The 6,406-nt window shown below is 40.6% G+C and overlaps 1 pseudogene; it reads left to right on the forward strand.

Annotated features, from left to right (window-relative positions):
• Positions 1–288: 288 nt before the first annotated feature.
• LOC116876176 lies at positions 289–5,692 on the forward strand (annotated as a pseudogene).
• Positions 5,693–6,406: the final 714 nt, after the last annotated feature.

The raw sequence follows: 6,406 nt of genomic DNA on the forward strand, positions 1-6,406 counted from the left end.
AAGAATGTGCTTCTTTGAAGAGGAACCACTTATAAGGTAGGTGTTACAGACTAAGCTGTGCCCCCACAAAATTCATATGTTGAAGGGCTAACCCCCAAATGTGACTGTCTTTGGAGAGAGGGCTTTTAAGGAGGTAATCAAGGTTAAGTGAAGTCATCAGGTGGGTTCCTGATCTGATAGGACTGGTGTCCTCAGCAAAACAGGAAGGGACACCAGAGACTCCTCTCCTTTTGTGCACACTGTGCCCATGTGAGGACACAGTGAGAAGACAGCTGTATGCAAACCAAGATGAGAGCTCTTGCCAGAAACCAGCCCTACCAGACCTTGATCTCAGACTTCCAGCCACCAGAGCTGCGAAAAAATAAATGGCGGTTGCGTCAGCCCCCCAGCCCGTGGCATTCGGTAATGGCAGCCTGAGCAGACTGATGCGGTAGCCAGGGCCACCTGGAGCTGGGACGGAAGAATGCTGTCTTGTCCCACATTCCTATGCAAAGAATCATGGTGCTGCACACTGCACAAGCAGTGAGATCCTCGGGCACTGCTTCCCTCTACAGCACAATCATGTTAGAAATAACACAGGAGTGAGACTTGGCCTCATACCCTGTACTTGGCTACTGTGGTTATTTAAGTGGGCTAAGTTATTTGGATGGCTTCAACTTTAATTTTTGTTGATAAAGCAGAAAATCACATAAATAAGGTGAAAATTCACAGATGTACAAAACCAGGGCCAGAAGATGGGACATTTTGATATGAAACCCATTAAGGAAGAAAAAAGAATATTAAAAGAATTCAGAAGGTCTCACTTAAACTAAATCTAAAGTTTCTCTTATCAATTATGTTATCTACTTGTACCAAAATAAATGAAAAAATTGTTAGCAGGTTTAAGAAGAAACATTTGACATTTCTGTTGTTTTTACTGTTAAAAGTATAGGAAATAGTGGGAAACAGGATTCAAGACTACACCACAAATTAAGGCATTGATAGTGAGACTGATGATAAGAAAACTCAACTCAAGGTAAGTCATAATACTTCCTTTCCGTAAGGAATGCCCCTGGTTGGGACACGCTAGGACTATAAACCCTACACTTGGCAGCCGGCCTTTTACCTACAGATCAGGTTCTATTGGGTACACAGAGCATTTTTTGTTTTGAGTTTCACTTTAGTCTTATGTAGTAGGTAAACAATTTGGTGATTTCTCATCTAGATTTCTTTTGATGAAAAATCAGAAGATCGGGCAACCATTACTGGAGCGAGTGCTTCTCTGCCTGAGCACGATTCCCCAATTCCCTGGACCCAGTCAAGACCACTTTGTTCATTTTCTTACCTCCCCGGTTCCTTCAGACATTTTGTGTATTACCACTACTTTAATATTGGGATTTTTTTTTTTTTTTTTTTTGAGAAAGCCAATGTGTTGCTTTTCCCTCTCCATCAATCCCTCCCTTTCTCTAAACCAATCTAACTGGAGACTGCAATGTCTCGATGACAAGCAGAGTAGGAAGAAGGAAGGACTGACAGTCCTAAATCCGATCCGGGAAAGCGCTGTCCATGAAAGCAGACTGAAGTACAAGAGGTTAAGACAGAAAGATGTGCAGCAATGTGTGCATTTTGGATTTTTACATCCTCGTAGATGTGGTCACAGCAGAGGATGGAGACGGGGTTAGAAGAGCGTACTGCCCTACTTATCAAAACTGTACTAGACAAAAACTGAGTCAGTCCTGAGGTCTGGGGTAGGACATACACATCCAGCTGCCACACAGTTCTAGATCTGAGAAGGGGATTCAGTGGTGATTCAGGGTGAGGCCAAACCGCCGAATGGCAAGCCTGTATAGATCCCACATCTCTCCTAAGGTGAGAATGATTCACGGCAATGCAGTGGAGTGGGTGTGTATGAGCAGGGCACACACACAAGTGCAGAAATGTGGAGAGGGAACATTATCCCCAAGATTCTGATGCAGCCCTAAAAATAACTTAGTGCAAAAAGACAAAAAAAAAAAAAAGTCTTTAAATTGTTAGCATTTGGGGGGAAAAAAAACCTCAAGATTAAGTATATGCACAATATTGTGCAACCCTCACCAACATCCATCTCTAGAACTTTTTCGTCTTCCCCAGCTGAAATCTGCAACCATAAAAAGTAACTCCTCGTTCTCTCCTCCCACTGCCCCTCCCTTCTCTCTTCTGTCGCTATGAATTTGACTACTTTGGGAGCCTCACAGAAGTAGACTCATACAATACCATCCTTTGGTGACTGGCCTACTTTAACATTTTAAAATAGTTATGCAATGTAAAACAAATGAACAAAGAAAAAAAGTGGCAAACAAAAACACAAACTATTAAATACAGAGAACAAACTGGTTGTTGCCAGACGGGAGGTGGGAGGACAGGTAAAACCGATAAAGGGGTAAGAGTACACTTGCCTCGATGAACACTGAGTAATGTACAGAATTGTTGAGTCACTCTATTGTACACCCAAAACTAACATAAAACTGCATGTTAGTTATACTAGAATTTTTTAGTTAAACTAAAGATTAAAAAACAAATAAAATGGTTGTGCTATGTATCTCTTACCACAAAAGATAAAAGAAGACTCAAGGAATCACTTTCTTTACAAAATAGGAGTAGAAAGTCTTAAGGGGAAAATAAGCAAGAGGCTTTATTGAAAAAAGCCAACAGGATGTAAGATGAGTAGAATGAGGGAGAATTGCAGATAAATTTCAAAATGGAAAAGAACATTAAAATTGACACTGAAGACAGTACACAGCTAAACTGCTGCTATAGAAAACCGAATCTGAAATGTGGATGACAGACATGAAATAAGCCCATAATATATAGAGAACGTTGTCCCGGCACACAGCAAGCAGTTTGGAAAAGGCAACCATGATTATACTTGGGGAAGGGAGGTGTGAGAAGATCTTTATCATACACAGAAAAGAGTAAATAAATAGGTAGTGGGAAAATGTGAAGGACACATAACACAGAGGCTTCCCAGAAACTGTTTATAAAGGGTCACCACACTCCAGGCAAAGCCAACACAAACAAAACAGGTGGACCTCAATGATTTTAATGGCAAGGACTATTTTTTAATCTACAGCACAGGAAAAACAAACAAATAAAAAGGATATCTAGAAGGGGGGGAGGCTTTTCTTACGTATTTTTTTCTTCTTCAGTATACGACACTAAAAAAAAAACAGAGCAGCATATATTAAAGGAGTTTTAAAGGTTATGGTCTACAGATTATTCCTTCAACAAAACTACCTCTAGCCAGTCAAGAAATGAATCAAAACTCAGAACCAAAGAACAGAAAAATCACAGTTAAAAATAAAAAAGAGGAGCTTATGGGGTGGGGGTTTCTGATAAAACAACCAATCACAAAAATCCTGTGGAGGGGCACCACCTAAAATCACCAAAGCTGGTTGAATAACCCCTATTTGGGACCCTAAAAATACAGACAAGCCTAATCAAGATTTAAAGCAAAACACGTCATTATGATTGCTATTTCTTCCTGGGGAGACCATCCTGTTCCTGAACATAAAACACTCCTCCAGGATGGCTTGCGCATTCCACACAGAGGGTCACCACAACAGGGTTCAAACTCAAATATGAAAGTCAGGGGTTCATCAGATTATTCTACCCATTCTTGTGGGTGTTTGCAACGTGGCATATTACACGTTTTAAACAGGAGAAAGACAGGTGTAAGAAGGGCGGGAATTCTAGAAGTTAAAAACAAAACCTTTATGTATAACTTTAAACCAGCTACCTTCCCCAAATTAAGAGAAGTGTAAACTCAAGTTAAGAGATACAAATGTGAGAATGTCTGCATGAAAGTTCCAAGTTAACTTACAAACTATAGCAGGTTGGACTCAAAAGGACTCTTCTCAAAATAACGATAACAAAACCAACTACCCGGCGAAGCAAAGGTATCCAATGTACACTTCCAGGTAAGGAAGTGAAATATGCTATTTAAGTGAAATATGCTATTTTTTTCCTAACTTGCACATGTTAGGATTACTTAGTGAAAAAAATAAAATATAAAAACTGATCTAGGGGCACCTGGGTGGCTAAGGTGGTTAAGCCTCTGCTTTTGGCTCAGGTCATGATCCTGGGGTCCTGGGATCCAGCCCCACGTGGGGATCCCTGCTCAGCGAAGAGTTTGCTTCTCCCTCTGCCTACCCCCCTGCTCCTGTGCTCTCTCTATCTCTCTCTGTCTTCTCTCAAATAAATAAATAAAAATCTTGTTAAAAAATTCTAAAACATTTGTTAAAAAATGATACTCAAGAAAAAATATTGGAAGAAAATTTAAAACAAACTTTTTAAGTAAGATTTTATTTGAATGATAAAACTATTCATTAATATTTTCCTTCTGTCTATGTGCCTGTATTTTCCAAATCTCCTTTAATACACATAGTAACAGGAACTTTTCAGAATGCTCCATGAGAAATGGACGAGGGATGCCTTCCCGAGCTGCACACAGCAGGGCGCTCCTTCCCGCTCCCCCACACCAGCCTCAGCCCAATCACTGGCTCTAGAAAATAGTGAAAGAAGTCACTTACTATGATGTTGTGGGGGTCAAACCCAACGCCACCAAGGAAGAACTGAAAAATGCCTTACAGAAACTGGCTTTGAAGTACCATCCCATTAAGAATCCAAACAAAGGAGAGAAGTTTAAACAGATTTCTCAGACTTATGAAATACTCTGATGCAAAGAAAAGTGAATTATATGATAAAGGAGGAGAACAGGCAATGAAAGAAGGCAGAGCTGGTGGTGGTTTGGGCTCCCCTATGACATCTTTGATATGTCTTTGGAGGAGGAGGAGGGATACAGTGAGAAAGAAGAGGTAAAAACGTTGTGCATCAGCTCTAGTCACCTTAGATTTATATAACTGTGCAACAAGAAATCTAGCTCTCCAAAAGAACATGATATATGACAGATGTGAAGGCCGAGATGGTAAGAAAGGAGTAGAATGTTGTCCCAATTGCCAAGGTACTGGAATGCGAATAAGAATTCATCAGATAGGACCTGGAACGGTTCAGCAACTTCAGTCTGTGTGCATGGAGCTCCAGGGCCACAGGGAAGAGACTGGCCCTAAAGACAGATGTAAAACTGCAATGGAAGGAAGACAGTTCGAGAGAAGAAGATTCTAGAAGTCCATATTGACAAAGACATGAAAGATGGCCAGAAAATAACATTCTATGGTGAAGGAGACCAAGAACCAGGACTGGAAGCAGGAGATATTATCACTGTTTTAGATCAGAAGGAGCATGATGCTTTTACTCATCAAGAAGACCATTTCAGTGTACGGACAAACAATGGCTGGAGCACTGGGCAGCTTTCAAAAACCAGCATCTACTCTTGACAACCAAACCACTGTCATCACCTCTCATCCAAGTCAGGTTGTCAAGTGTGTGCTAGATGAAAGCATGCGAATTTATCATAGACCATATATGAGAAGTGTCACCTAATCAATGAATTGAAGGTAAATGGCTTTCTCACTCCTGAAAAGCTGTCTCTTCCAGGAAAAACTCCTACCTGAGACAAAAGATGTAGAAGATACTGATGAAGTCGACCAGGTAGAACTGGTGGGCTTTGATCCAAATCAGGAAAGATGATGCCACTACAATGGGAAACACAGGGATGGTGGTCAGTGTCAGACCTCTTAACGGGGTCAGTGAATAACACTGCTGGCATTTTATATGACATAATGAGTGAGTGAAGGACTATAATCATAGCTCAGTATTTGCTATTGTTTTTGTTTTCATATTCAACTCTGGTAGTGTTTTAAAAGTTAAATAAAGAATAAACTCAAATACAAAAGCTCAAAAAATACACATAGAAACATTTATAATGAGATTTCCAGATCTCCTTTAATACATATAGTAACATTTATAGCGGTAACAATTCATAATATAATATTTTAATATCTGGAGCTTTTCCCCTTGTCCAGGTCTTGAAGACATTTGGAGATTGCCATGGCCTGAATGTGCGTGTCCCCCTCTGATCCATATGTGATGGTCACCTCCAGTGTGATGATTTGGAAATAAGACCTTTAAGAAGTGATGAAGTCATGAGGCTGGCACCCTCATGAGTGGGATTAGTGCCCTTACAAGAGAGCTCCCTTGGCCTTTCTGACTGACTTTTTTTGTTGTGAGGACAGTGTGAGATGGTTCTCAACGAACCAGAAAAAGAGCCGTCTCCAGACTTGGAATCTGCAGGGACCTGATCATGGACTTCTAACCTTCAAAACTAAAAACAAAAATTCCATTATTTAAGAATTTTTTTAAATTAAAAATTTTATTTATTTGAGAGAGAGAGAGAACAAGTGAGAAAGAACCAACACGGAGAGGGAGAGGGAGAAGCAGACTCCCTGCTGAGCAGGGTGCCTGACCTAGGGCTCCATCCCAGGACCCTGGG

This window comes from Lontra canadensis, unplaced genomic scaffold (assembly GCF_010015895.1).
Source record: "Lontra canadensis isolate GAN:19392208 unplaced genomic scaffold, GSC_riverotter_1.0 scaffold44, whole genome shotgun sequence".
Taxonomy (NCBI): Eukaryota; Metazoa; Chordata; class Mammalia; order Carnivora; family Mustelidae; genus Lontra; species Lontra canadensis.